Here is a 15,996-nt window from a genome sequence, read left to right on the forward strand (position 1 = left end):
GAGAACGGACAGACTGCCTCCTAAAGTGGGTCCCTCACCCCTGAGCAGCCTAACTGGGAGGCACCCCCCCAGTGGGACAGACTGACACCTCATTCAACCGGGTACTCCTCTGAGACAAAACTTTCAGAGGAACTATCAGACAGCTGAATTTGTGGTCTCACGAAAATCCGCTGTTCTGCAGCCACCGGTGCTGACACCCAGCCAAACAGGGTCTGGAGTGGACCTCTAGTAAACTCCAACAGACCTGCAGCTGAGGGTCTTGTCTGGTAGAAGGAAAATTAACAAACAGAAAGGACATCCACACCAAAAACCCATCTGTACATCACCATCATCGAAGACAAAAAGTAGACAAAACCACAAAGATGGGGAAAAAACAGACCAAAAAAACTGGAAACTCTAAAAAACAGAGCACCTCTCCTCCTCCAAAGGAACGCAGTTCCTCACCAGCAACGGAACAAAGCTGGATGGAGGATGACTTTGATGAGTTGAGAGAAGAAGGCTTCAGACGATCAAACTACTCTGAGCTAGGAGAGGAAATTCAAAACAATAGCAAAGAAGTTAAAAACTTTGAAAAAAAAATTAGAAGAATGGATAACTAGAATAACCAATGGAGAGAAGGGCTTAAAGGAGATGATGGAGCTGAAAGCCAAGTTTCGAGAACTACGCGAAGAATGCAGAAGCCTCAGTAGCAGATGCGATCAACTGGAAGAAAGGGTATCGCTGATAGAAGATGAAATGAATGAAATGAAGAGAGAAGGGAAGTTTAGAGAAAAAAGAATAAAAAGAAATGAACAAAGCCTCCAAGAAATTTGGGACTATGTGAAAAGACCAAACCTACGTCTGATTGGAGTACCTGAAAATGATGGGGAGAATGGAACCAAGTTGGAAAACACTCTGCAAGATATTATCCAGGAGAACTTCCCCAATCTAGCAAGGCAGGCCAGCATTCAGATTCAGGAAATACAGAGAACGCCACAAAGATACTCCTCGAGAAGGGCAACTCCAAGACACATAATTGTCAGATTCACCAAAGTGGAAATGAAGGAAAAAATGTTAAGGGCAGCCAGAGAGAAAGGTCGGGTTACCCACAAAGGGAAGCCCATCAGACTAACAGCTGATCTCTCAGCAGAAACTCTACAAGCCAGAAGAGAGTGGGGGCCGATATTCAACATTCTTAAAGAAAAGAATTTTCAACCCAGAATTTCCTATCCCGCCAAACTAAGCTTCATAAGTGAAGGAGAAATAAAATACTTTACAGACAAGCAAACGCTGAGTGATTTTGTCACCACCAGGCCTGCCCTAAAAGAGCTCCTGAAGGAAGCACTAAACATGGAAAGGAACAACCGGTACCAGCCCCTGCAAAAACATGCCAAATTGTAAAGACCATCGAGGCTAGGAAGAAACTATAGCAACTAACGAGCAAAATAACCAACTAACATCATAATGACAGGATCAGATTCACACATAACAATATTCACGTTAAATGTAAATGGGCTAAATGCTCCAATCAAAAGACACAGACTGGCAAACTGGATAAGGAGTCAGGACCCATCAGTGTGCTGTATTCAGGAAACCCATCTCACGTGCAGAGACACACATAGACTCAAAATAAAGGGATGGAGGAAGATCTATCAAGCAACTGGAAAACAAAAAAAGGCAGGGGTTGCAATCCTAGTCTCTGATAAAATAGACTTTAAACCAACAAAGATCAAAAGAGACAAAGAAGGCCATTACATAATGGTAAAGGGATCAATTCAACAAGAAGAGCTAACTATCCTAAATATATATGCACCCAACACAGGAGCACCCAGATTCATAAAGCAAGTCCTCAGTGACCTACAAAGGGACTTAAACTCCCACACAATAATAATGGGAGATTTTAACACCCCACTGTCAACATTAGACAGATCAACGAGACAGAAAGTTAACAAGGATATCCAGGAATTGAACTCAGCTCTACGTAAAGTGGACCTAATAGACATCTACAGAACTCTCCACCCCAAATCAACAGAATATACATTTTTTTCAGCACCACACCACACCTATTCCAAAATTGACCACATAGTTGGAAGTAAAGCTCTTCTCAGCAAATGTAAAAGAACAGAGATTATAACAAACTGTCTCTCAGACCACAGTGCAATCAAACTAGAACTCAGGATTAAGAAACTCAGTCAAAACCACTCAACTACATGGAAACTGAACAACCTGCTCCTGAATGACTATTGGGTACATAATGAAATGAAGGCAGAAATAAAGATGTTCTTTGAAACCAACGAGAACAAAGACACAACATACCAGAATCTCTGGGACACGTTCAAAGCAGTGTGTAGAGGGAAATTTATAGCACTAAATGCCCACAAGAGAAAGCAGGAAAGATCCAAAATTGACACCCTAACATCACAATTAAAAGAACTAGAAAAGCAAGAGCAAACACATTCAAAAGCTAGCAGAAGGCTAGAAATAACTAAAATCAGAGCAGAACTGAAGGAAATAGAGACACAAAAAACCCTTCAAAAAATAATGAATCCAGGAGCTGGTTTTTTGAAAAGATCAACAAAATTGATAGACCACTAGCAAGACTAATAAAGAAGAAAAGAGAGAAGAATCAAATAGATGCAATAAAAAACGAAAAAGGGGATATCACCACCGATCCCACAGAAATACAATCTACCATCAGAGAATACTACAAACACCTCTATGCAAATAAACTAGAAAATCTAGAAGAAATGGATAAATTCCTCGACAAATACACCCTCCCAAGACTAAACCAGGAAGAAGTTGAATCTCTGAATAGACCAATAACAGGTTCTGAAATTGTGGCAATAATCAATAGCTTACCAACCAAAAAGAGTCCAGGACCTGATGGATTCACAGCTGAATTCTACCAGAGGTACAAGGAGGAACTGGTACCATTCCTTCTGAAACTATTCCAATCGATAGAAAAAGAGGGAATCCTCCCTAACACATTTTACGAAGCCAGCATCGTCCTGATACCAAAACCTGGCAGAGACATAACCAAAAAAGAGAATTTCAGACCAATATCCTTGATGAACATTGATGCAAAAATCCTCAATAAAATACTGGCAAACCGAATCCAGCAGCACATCAAAAAGCTTATCCACCATGATCAAGTGGGCTTCATCCCTGGGATGCAAGGCTGGTTCAACATACGCAAATCAATAAATGTAATCCAGCATATAAACAGAACCAAAGACAAAAACCACATGATTATCTCAATAGATGCAGAAAAGGCCTTTGACAAAATTCAACAACCCTTCATGCTAAAAACTCTCAATAAATTAGGTATTGATGGGACGTATCTCAAAATAATAAGAGCTATCTACAACAAACCCACAGCCAATATCATACTGAATGGGCAAAAACTGGAAGCATTCCCTCTGAAAACTGGCACAAGACAGGGATGCCCTCTCTCACCGCTCCTATTCAACATAGTGCTGGAAGTTCTGGCCAGAGCAATCAGGCAGGAGAAGGAAATAAAGGGTATTCAATTAGGAAAAGAGGAAGTCAAATTGTCCCTGTTTGCAGATGACATGATTGTATATCTAGAAAACCCCATTGTCTCAGCCCAAAATCTCCTTAAGCTGATTAGCAACTTCAGCAAAGTCTCAGGATACAAAATCAATGTACAAAAATCACAAGCATTCTTGTACACCAATAACAGACAAACAGAGAGCCAAATCATGAGTGAACTCCCATGCACAATTGCTTCAAAGAGAATAAAATACCTAGGAATCCAACTTACCAGGGATGTGAAGGACCTCTTCAAGGAGAACTACAAACCACTGCTCAATGAAATAAAAGAGGATACAAACAAATGGAAGAACATTCCATGCTCATGGGTTGGAAGAATCAATATTGTGAAAATGGCCATACTGCCCAAGGTAATTTATAGATTCAATGCCATCCCCATCAAGCTACCAATGACTTTCTTCACAGAATTGGAAAAAACTACTTTAAAGTTCATATGGAACCAAAAAAGAGCCCGCATCGCCAAGTCAATCCTAAGCCAAAAGAACAAAGCTGGAGGCATCACGCTACCTGACTTTAAACTATACTACAAGGCTACAGTAACCAAAACAGCATGGTACTGGTACCACAACAGAGACATAGATCAATGGAACAGAACAGAGCCCTCAGAAATGATGCCGCATAGCTACAACTATCTGATCTTTGACAAACCTGACAAAAACAAGAAATGGGGAAAGGATTCCCTATTTAATAAATGGTGCTGGGAAAACTGGCTAGCCATATGTAGAAAGCTGCAACTGGATCCCTTCCTTACACCTTATACAAAAATTAATTCAAGATGGATTAAAGACTTATATGTTAGACCTAAAACCATTAAAATCCTACAAGAAAACCTAGGCAATACCATTCAGGACATAGGCGTGGGCAAGGACTTCATGTCTAAAACACCAAAAGCAATGGCAACAAAAGCCAAAATCGACAAATGGGATCTCATTAAACTAAAGAGCTTCTGCACAGCAAAAGAAACTATCATCAGAGTGAACAGGCAACCTACACAATGGGAGAAAATTTTTGCAACCTACTCATCTGACAAAGGGCTAATATCCAGAATCTACAATGAACTCAAACAAATTTACAAGAAAAAAACAAACAACCCCATCAAAAAGTGGGCAGAGGACATGAACAGACACTTCTCAAAAGAAGACATTTATGCAGCCAAAAAACACATGAAGAAATGCTCCTCATCACTGGCCATCAGAGAAATGCAAATCAAAACCACAGTGAGATACCATCTCACACCAGTTAGAATGGCCATCATTAAAAAATCAGGAAACAACAGGTGCTGGAGAGGATGTGGAGAAATAGGAACACTTTTACACTGTTGGTGGGACTGTAAACTAGTTCAACCATTGTGGAAGTCAGTGTGGCGATTCCTCAGGGATCTCGAACTAGAAATACCATTTGACCCAGCCATCCCATTACTGGGTATATACCCAAAGGACTATAAATCATGCTGCTATAAAGACACATGCACACGTATGTTTATTGCGGCACTATTCACAATAGCAAAGAGTTGGAACCAACCCAAATGTCCAACAACGATAGACTGGATTAAGAAAATGTGGCACATATACACCATGGAATACTATGCAGCCATAAAAAATGATGAGTTCGTGTCCTTTGTAGGGACATGGATGAAACTGGAAAACATCATTCTCAGTAAACTATCGCAAGGACAAAAAACCAAACACCGCATGTTCTCACTCATAGGTGGGAATTGAACAATGAGAACTCATGGACACAGGAAGGGGAACATCACGCTCCGGGGACTGTTGTGGGGTGGGGGGAGGGGGGAGGGACAGCATTAGGAGATACACCTAATGCTAAATGACGAATTAATGGGTGCAGGAAATCAACATGGCACATGGATACATATGTAACAAACCTGCACATTGTGCACATGTACCCTAAAACCCTAAAGTATAATAAAAAAAAAAAAAAAAAGTATTTAAAAGCCGGGCACAGTGGCTCAAGCCTGTAATCCCAGCACTTTGGGAGGCCGAGGCGGGAGGATCACAAGGTCAGGAGATTGAGACCATCCTGGCTAACACAGTGAAACCCCGTCTCTACTAAAAATAAAAAAAAATTAGCCAGGCACGGTGGCAGGTGCCTGTGGTCCCAGCTATTCGGGAGGCTGAGGCAGGAGAATGGCATGAACCCGGGAGGCGGAGCTTGCGGTGGACCGAGATCACGCCACTGCACTCCAGCCTGGGCGACAGAGCGAGACTCCTTCTCAAAAAAAAAAAAAATAATAAATAAATAAATAAATAAATAAATAAAAATAAAAGTATTTTTAAAAATAAATAAAAAGAAAAAACAATGCTGCCATTGCCAGGCGGTGTAAACCTGTAGCCCCAGCTGTTCTGGTGGATGAAGTGGGAGAATCTCTTGAGCCCAGGAGAGTCTGAGGCTGCAGTGAGCTATGATCGCACCATGGCACTCCAGCCTGAACAATAGAGCAAGACCCCATCTTAAAAAAAAAAATTAATTTAATTTAAAAAGAATACTTTGCACTCTCCTTGTACACCTGTGGAAGTGTATCTAGAATATAAACTATAAACTGAACTGTAAGTCAAAGGAACATATATATCAAGCCACAAAATGTTTACTCCAATGTATTATCCCAGAAACATTGTAGGCAACTATTTCCCTACAGCTTTGCTAACACTGGGTATTTTTACCACTGACTAGCACCGGGCATCCTTCTGCCACTGGCAATTTATCTTTGGCGCATTTATATATTTTTATTCCCCCACCCCTTTTTTTTACATTGAGCAATTCTCTTTTTTCTTATTATTTGGATGGGCTTTTTAAGCATTGTGTCCTTTTTTATTTTTTTGGAGACAGAGTTTTGCTCTGTGGCCCAGGCTGGAGTGCAGTGGTGTGTTCATGGCTCGCTGCGACCTCTGCCCCCTGGGCTCAGGCAGTCCTCCCACCTCAGCCTCCTGAGTAGCTGGGACCACGGGCACAAATCACTATGTTTGTCTTTTTTTTTTTTTTTTTTTTTTTTTGTATTTTTGGTAGAGACAGGGTCTTCCTGTGTTGCCCAGACTGGTCTTGAACTCCTGAGCTCGCCCCCCGCCCTGCCCACCCAAGTGCTGGGATTACAGGTGAGCCCAGCCAATTTGCACAATGTTTGTTGCTATTACTTAGAGTCTAAGGGATGAAGGCAATATTTACATTTAAACCCCTAATTTTCCTAGGCTATTAGTGTGCCATTCAAATGTGTCTATAAACTTTATTATAATTAAAGCAAAAGTTTGAAATTTGAAAAAAAAAAAAAAAAAAAAAAAAAAAAATCAAGTATCCCAATATACACATCATGAGAATTACAGGAAAGGGGAGAATAAAGAGCAAGACTGCTTATTTAAAGATGTAACAGCTGGAAAATTTTAAAATCCAAGAAAGAAAATGAACATACAAATTGATGATGTCCAAGGGATCCAACCTAGAATGAACCCTAAGAAGTCTACATAAAAACACATAATTTAAAAGCAGGAAAAGAAAAACAACTCATGACATGCCAGGGAGCTTCCATAAGACTATAAGCAGATTTCTCAGTAGAAACCTTGCAAATCAGAAGGAATACAATGATTTAGTCAAAGTGCTGAAATAAAAAAAAGAAAACTTTTAACCAAGAATATCATACCCAGAAAACTTAGCTTTAAAAATGTGAGATAAAGACTTTTCCACACAAACAAGCTGAAGGAGTACAACAGCACTCAACCTGCTTTGTAAGAAATGCTTAAGACAGTTCCTCATATTAAAATGAAAGATGTTAAAGAGCAACATGAAAATATACAAACATATAAAACTAACAGGTAAATGCAAATGTATAAACAAATACAGACTACTATAATAATGTAAGAATAGTGTGTAAATCACTTTTAATTTTAGTTAAAACTAGAAAAATATTTTAAAATTTAGCTAGAAAATTTGTTAATGGATTCACAGCATAAAAAGATGTAAATTGTGATGCCAATAATATAATGTATGAGGGGATAGAAAGTAAATATGCAGAGTTACTGTATGTAATAAAAGGAAAGTTGCTATCAGCTTAAAACAGAATGTTTTAAGATGTTTTATGTAAGCTGAATGTTAACCACAAAAAGTATATGAGAAGCTGCATAAAAGAAAAAGAGAAAGAAATAAAAGAATATCACTATGAAAAAAATCAACAAAAGAAAAACAGCAAGAGAGGAAACAAGGACCAAAATAACTATGAAACAGCCAAAAAAAAAAAAAAAAAAGAACAAAATGGCAAAGGTGGGTTCTTCCCTGTCAATAATGACTTTAAATGTAAAATGTCAACAGGAGTAAACATTAACCTCCTCAATCAAAAGACATAGAGTGGCTGAATGAATAAACGAAATTCAGCTATATTCTGAAAGCAAAGTAAAGAGAAAAGATATTCCATGAAAATGATAAACAAAAGAGTAGAAATGGCTGTATTTAGTTTAGAAAAATAGACATTAAATAAAAAACTGTCATGAGGGTTAAAGAGGGACATCATATGATAATAAATTCATCAGGAAGATATATCAATTATAAAAATGTATGCACCCAACATCAGAACACCTAAGTATATAAAACAAATATTAATAGAACTGAAGGGAATAATAGAAAGCAATATAATATTAGTAGGGGAAGTCAAAACCCCACTTTCAACAAGAAATAAAATATCCAAACAGAAAATCAGTAAGGAAACACATGACTTGAAACAAACTGTAGACTAAATATGCCTATTGGATACATACAAAACATTCCACCCAGCAATAGCAACATATATATTCTTTTCAATTGCACACAAAACTTCCTCCAGAAATGATCATGAGAAATGATCACATATTAGGCCATAAAACAAATATTAAAATATTTACAAAGATTGAAAGCATATCAAATGTCTCCTCTAACCACAAGTGTATGAAACTAAAAATAATAAAAGGAAAATTAGAAAATTTACAAATATTTGGAAATTAAACAACACACTCCTAAACAACCAGTGGACCAAAGATGAAACAAAGGGAAATCAGAAAATATCATGGGACAAATGCAAATAAAAACACAGTATACCAAAACTTACAAGATGCAGCAATAGCAGTACTAAGAAGGAAGTTTATAATTAAAAATACTTACATTAAAAATGAAGAGCATTCTCAAATAAGCATTCTAACATTAATTTCAAGGAACTAAAGAAAGAACAGACTATATCCAAAGTTAGTAGAAGAAAAGAAATGATGATGATTAGAGAAGGAATAAACAAAATGGACGCTAGGAAAACAATAGAAAAAAAATCAACTAAACCAAAATTGTTTTTTCAAAAGATAAACAAAATTGACAAAGCTTACCTGGAATAACTAAGAAAAAAGAAACAAGATCCAAATCAATAAATAAATTAATAAACAAGATCCAAATAAAATTAGAATTGAATTTATAAATAAATTAATAAACAAGATCCAAATAAAATCAGAATAGGAGACACTACAAGTGATGCCACATAAATACAAAGTATCATAAGAGGCTATCATAAACAATTACACCAACATGATAAAAATGTTCAACAAACTATGTGAAGAAGGATGTACCTTAACATAATGAAGTCCTTATATGACAAACCCACAGCTAACATCATAAATTAGTCCCCCCTTATTTGCAGTTTTACTTTCTACAGTTTCAGTAGAAAGTTTCAGTAGAGTGTGGCAAACCACAGTCCAAAATATTAAATGGAAAATTCCAGAAATAAATAATGAATAAGTTTCCAATTGTATGCCATTCTTAGTATGATGAAATATCTTGCTGTCCTATTCCATCCCAGCCAGGATGTGAACCATCCCTTTCTCCAGCACATCCTTATTGTACATATACTAACCACCCATTAGTCACTTAGTAGCTGTATCAGTTATCCAATTGACTGTTATGGCATTACAGTGCTGTTGTTCAGGTAACCCTTATTTTACTTAATAAGGTCCCAAAACATAAGAGTACTGAGTCTAGTTTAGAAATTAAACTTTATCATAGTTATATATTTATAGAAAAATACATAGTATACATGACACTTAGTACTATCTATTGTTTCTTACATCTACTGGGGGTTTTGAAATATATTCTCCAGGATAAGAGAAAGATAATGCACTCAACTATGAAAAATTGAGATCTTTACGTCTAATATCAGGAGCAAGACTAGGATTCTTACTCTTGCCACTTCTATTCTGCATTATACTGGAAGTCTTAGCAAAACAAGTAGACAAAGAAAAGAAATAAAAGAATCTAAATCAGAAATAAAAAGCAAAAGTATCCCGGAGGACATGATCCTATGTGTAGGAAACCTTAAAGACCAACCCCCAACACACACACATAGTATTAGATCTAATAAATAAATTCAGCAAACTTGTAGAATGCATAATCAACATACAAAATTCAGTTGTGCTTATATAGACTGAAAACAAGCCGTTCAAAAAGAAAATTATTAAAACAACTACATTTACAATTGCATCAGAAAAATAATAGACTCAAGATTAAACAATCAAGGAGGTAAAAGATTTGTACACTGAAACAAATGAAATTTGTAACAAATGAAATTAAAGTACATGTAAATAAATGGAAAGACATCCCATGTTCATGGATTGGAAGACTTAATAATATTGAATGGTCCACATTATCCAAACGAATCTATAGATTCATTCCTATCTCACCAAAATCTCAGTGGCATTTTTTACAGAAACATAAAAAGTCCAAAAATTTGTGTATAACCACAAAATAAAGAATCCAGATAGCTAAAGAGATTTTGAGACAGAACAAAGCTGAAGATATCAAATTCCTTAATTTCAATTATGTCATGATTATTCAGTAAAACCTGAAGTATGGGTCCAGCATAAAGACAAACATATACACCAATAGAACAGAATACAGAGCCAAAATAATAAATCCACACATATTTGTCTTTGACAAGGGTTTCACGAATACAGATGGGAAAAAAGATAATCTCATCAATAAATTATGCTGGAAAAACTGGATATCCAAAAGAAAACTGACAGCAAAGTAAATAAAATTGAATCCCTAATTTACCTTATACATAGAAAAACTCAAAATAGGTTAAAGACTTAAATGTAAGACCTGAAACTGTAAAACTCCTAGAAAAAAAACAGTGAAGAGGTGGACACTGATTTTTGCAGTGATTTCTTGGATGTGACACCAAAAGCACAGGCAGCAAAAGCAAAAATAGACAAGTGAAACTACATCAAACTAAAAGTTTTCTTTCCAGCAAAGGAAACAATCAACTAAAAAAGGCAATCTACTCAATGGAAAGAAAATACTTTCAAACCATATACCTGATAAAAGGTTAATTTTCAAAATATGGAAGAAACTCCTATAATTCAATCACAAAAAAATTAAAATAAAAAATCCAATTAAAATTGGGCAAAGTATTTGAATATACATTTCTTCAAAGAAGACATACAAATGTCCTAAAGGTGTATAATAGATGCTCAAATCATTAATTATCAGAAAAATGCAAATTGAAATTATAATGAGATATCACCTCATATCTATTAAGATGGGTATTATTAAAAAATGAAAACAAATGTTGGCAAGAATGTGTATTTATTGGAACCCTTCTATACTCTTCATAAGAATGTAAAATAGTTCTTTATCTATGAAAAACAGCGTGGTGATTGCTCAAAAAGTTGAAAATAGAACTACTAGATGATCCAGCAATCTCATTTCTACATATATATTTAAAAGAATTGAAAAGAGGATATTGGGGAGATACCTGCATTCTCATTGTCATGGCAGCATTAATCACAATAGCCAAGACACAGAAGCAACCCAAGAATTCATAGACCAATGAATGGATTAATAAATGTGCTATATATTAATACATACCATGGAATATTGTATAAACTTAGAGAAGAAGCAAATCTTGCCTTTTGCAACAACATGGATGAATCTGAAAGTTGGAATTCTAAGTGAAATAAGCACGTCACAGAAGGAAATATACTATATTATTCCTCTTATGTGAGGTATCTATAATAGCCAAACTCTTAGAAGCAGAAAATGCAATAACAGTTTGTGAGGGCTGGCAGATGGGCATGGAGAGTTGTTTAATAGGTATAAAAGTTTCATTTATGCTAGATGAGTAAGTTCTAAAGATCTGCTGTATAACATACTGCTTATAGTTAACAATATGGTAGTATACACTACAGAATTTTGTAAGAGGGTAGATTTCATGTTAAGTACTCTTACAATAAAATGTATAATGGTATTTGTATATGCCCAAATTCATCAACTTGTAGACATTAAATATGTTTAGTCCATTGTATATCAGTTATACCTCAAAAAAGCTGTTTAAAAATGTCTGTCAATAGAAGAAAACATTAAATATTTGGTTTCTTCATACAACGCAATGTTACATAACAGCTAAAGGAAATGCAAAATTTGACAGCATAAAGAGCATAAAAGTTCAGAAAAGTTGCAGCTTGATAATGCATAGAAAAGAAAAACCCATTTTCTGAGGAGGAATTCAAGATGCCTGCAGAAATTTGCATAAGTAATGAGAAGCCAAATGTTAATTGCCAAGACAATGAGGAAAATGTCCCCAGGGCATGTCAGAGACATTTGCAGCAGCCCCACCCATCACAGGCCTGGAAGCCTAGGAGGAAAAATGGTTTACTGGCAGGGCCCAGGGCCCACCTGCTCTGTGCAGCCTAGGGACTTGGTGCTCTGCATCCCAGCTGCTCCATCAATGCCTAAAAGGGGCCAAGGTACAGCTCTGGCCATGGCTTCAGAGGGTGCAAGCCCCAAGCCTTGACAGCTTCCATGTGGTGTTGAGCCTGCGGGTGCATGGAAGTCAAGAATTGAGATTTGAGAACCTCCACCTAGATTTCAGAGGATGTATGGAAATGCCTGCATGTTCAAGCAGAAGTTTACTGCAGAAGCAGGGGCCTCATGGAGAACTTCTGCTAGGTCAGTATGGAAGGGAAATGTGGGGTTGGAGCCCCCCACAGAGTCCCCACTGGGGCACTTCCTAGTGGAGCTGTGAAAAGAGAGCCACCATCCTCCAGACACCTTAATGGTAGATCCACTGACAGCTTGAACCATGCACCTAGAAAAGCTGCAGATACTCAATGCCAGCCCATGAAAGCAGCTTGGAGGGGGGCTGTAACCTGCAAAGCCACAGGGGCAGAGCTGCCCAAAACAATGTGAGCCCACCTCTTGCCGTGTGACCAAGGATCTGTGAGACCTGCGTAAAAACAAAGAGCGTTTGAATGCCAGCAGGCTGGAGGAGGTCTTCAAACACCAACGGAACCTCTACCTTAGCCAGTATCCAGGCTCTTGACACCATTGCAAGAAAGAATTCAAGGATGAATCAGAAAATAGTGAAAGTATGGAGATTTATTGCAAAGTAAGTATACCTTACTTAGGAAAGGGAAGAATGGGCATACTCAAGAGAAAGTCGTAAAATGGAGTTTAGAGCTTCTACCTTTATGATTTTTTTTAACCAAAGGGTAGAATATTCATGTAGACTCCTGGGAACTGTGGTGCCACCCATTTTTACACCAAATGTTGGTGTTTCTGGAACTGTCATTTTGCTGGTGGGTATGTTATTTCATTTTAGTTTTAGTTTAAGTTTTTGAGACAGAGTTTTGCTCTGTCATCCAGGCTAGAGTGCAGTGGTGTGACCATGGCTCACTGCAAACTTCACCTCCCAGGTTCAAGTGATTCTCCTACCTCAGCCTCCCAAGTAGCTGGGATTACAGGGATGCGCCACCACTCCAAGCTAATTTTTGTAGTTTTAGTAGAGACGGGGTTTCACCATGTTGGCCAGACTGGTCTCGAACTCCTGACCTCAAGTGATCCACCTGCCTTGGCCTCCCAAAGTGCTGGGATTACAGGCGTGACCCACTGCACCTGGCTGGGTGTGTTATTTGGTATGTTAATGAGCATATAATGAAGTACTAGGTGAAACCTAGGTCAAATCCAGGAACATGTTGGGTCCAGTTAGTCTCAGCCAGCTTGTTCTCCATTCTGGTTAATCAGATTCTTATCAGCCTATGGCTTCTTCAGCTATTTCAACAGTTTTCTTTTGCTAGTCATGTAAAACTGTTGCCTGAAATTTTCTATTCTCTTGTGAACATCCTGTATTTCTCCTGTTTCTTTTTCTGTTATTACTTCTGTAATAATATAAGATCATTAATTTTTGTAGTATGTATCTCAATATTATTTAGACATTCGGTTCACACCCTTTTGAGAGGAAAAAGAAGAATAACCCAGTTAGTAATTAAGGACTAGTTTAGCTAATTAAATTGGTAAGAGAATGAGGATACCAAGATAAAAAATGACATATTTGTAATTTGATAAAAAAGATAAAATTATCTAAAGATAAAGTTTATCAAATTTGTATTTGATAAAAAAAGATAAAATTACATATTTGAGCTAATGCCACTAACTTTGACCAGTATCTTGAAAAGTGTTTCTCTAAGTAAAGCATACAGTTCTTCTTGCTTTTTTATTCAATTTGGCAGTCTTCGTCTTTCAAATGGAGTTATTAGAACATTAACATTTAGTGTATTTTTGGATATGGTTAGGATCTTACAACTGATTTTCTATTTGTCCCAGTTGTTGTTGCTTTTGTTTCTCTCTTTTTCTGTTCTTTTTGCAATTAATTGAAATTTTTTAATGTGGAATTCCACGTCAGTAACATTATCTGCTTATTACCTAAACACTTAATTTGCTTTCTTATTGGTTGCTTATTTAACTTATCTCAGTCTACCTTTAAATTATATTATACCACCTTACATATATTGAAAGAATTCTAGAACATACTTTTTACTTCCTCCCATCCTTCACACTATTTTTGTCATGCATTTCACTGCTACATATTTTATAATTTTCAAAATACACTGTTATTAGTTATGCTTTAAGTCATCAGTTATATTTTAGAGAGTTTTTTAGATGTAGGAGAAATATTTTGCATTTTATACTTAAATTTTATATTTAATAAATATTTATTATTTCCAGTGGTCTTCAGTCCCTCATGAAGATACGAATTTTCATCCATTGTCATATTTTACCTGAATTTAATATTTAGCATATTACAACTTTTGATAGTATAGTTTTGCTGATGAGTTTTGTTTTTGTTTATCTGAAAAAATCCTTATTTTTTTAAATTTTAGGGCGATCATTTTGCTGCATATACAATTCTAGGGTGAAAGTTGCACTTTTTTTTACCTTCATTACTTTAAACATGTTGTTCCACTGTCTTCTTACTCCCTAATTCATTACGACATATCTGCTGTTATTTTTTAATTTATTTTGTGCATGTAATACCCTTTTATCTCTACCTACTCAAGTTTTTCTCTTTATCACTGTTTTTTTGATATTTTACTATCATATGGCTTGGTGTGGCTTTCTTTATATTTTTACTTCTTGGTGTTTATTGAGCTTTGTGGCTCTATGTTTATACAATTGTCAACAAATTTAAAAAAATTATGGTCATTAATTCTTCCATTATCATTTCTGTTCCCTCCACACTTTTTTCTGGGTTCTTATTACACATGTGTTAGAACACTTAGTATGGTCCCACAAGCAAATTTTTAACTTTTTTAGGCTTCTTTTTTCCTGTTCATTGCGGATAGTATTCATTGCTGTTCCTTCAATTTCAATGAACTTTTCTGCAATGTTTAATCTGTTATTAATCAAATACAGTGTATTTCTCATTTCAAATATTATACTGTTTATCTCTAGAAATTCACTTTGGTCTTTCTGTATCTATTTTCTATGCCAATAATGTTTATTTTTTCTTTATCTTCTTGAACATATGGAGTGCATTTATAAAAACAGTTTTTATATCCTTATTTGCTAATAAAGTAATGGAGCTCATTTCTTGGTCTACTTCTATTTAGAATTTTTTTTAATTCTCATGAATTCTATTTCTCAGTTTATTTGCACCAAGATGCAGATAACTTAAATAGATCAATTTTAACCTTTGAGGCTTCCTTTTAATCATTTTTTTAAGCTTAGATCCAGAAATTCTTTTAATTGAAGATAATTTTGTTTCACCACTAAGACAATACTCTTTAGCAGATTCTATCCAAAGTCTTGTATACTAGACAGTTGCACTTTGCCTGGGGGCAATATAGATTATTGCTGGCCCTGTGTGAGCTACAGAGATTGCCTTGCCTATTTATTTCTGTTGGTTCATTTCTTTGGTGTCATGTACTTACCTCACATGTGCGTGCAAAGCGATACTGAGCTAGAACCTCAAAGGGATCCCTGCAGATATTTGGAGCCCTGTATCGATGCTGTTCCCTCATATCTAGCATTTTGTTCTAAAAATCCTAGGTGCCTTGGCCTCCTCAATTTCTATCTCCTCAACTTCACAAGCTCTTTGAATATCATTCAGACTTCTCTCTCTTATATCTCCTCCTGGATACTCCAGGCCATGAATTG

General features: G+C 36.4%; 1 long non-coding RNA gene across 1 annotated transcript in view; it reads right to left on the reverse strand.

Moving 5' to 3' along the window:
• LOC134736312 (uncharacterized) overlaps positions 1-15,996 on the reverse strand; it is a 241,263-nt gene that overhangs the window by 113,774 nt on the left and 111,493 nt on the right. The window lies entirely within an intron of this gene.

The sequence above is a fragment of the Symphalangus syndactylus genome, chromosome 3 (assembly GCF_028878055.3).
Source record: "Symphalangus syndactylus isolate Jambi chromosome 3, NHGRI_mSymSyn1-v2.1_pri, whole genome shotgun sequence".
NCBI classification, from domain to species: domain Eukaryota; kingdom Metazoa; phylum Chordata; class Mammalia; order Primates; family Hylobatidae; genus Symphalangus; species Symphalangus syndactylus.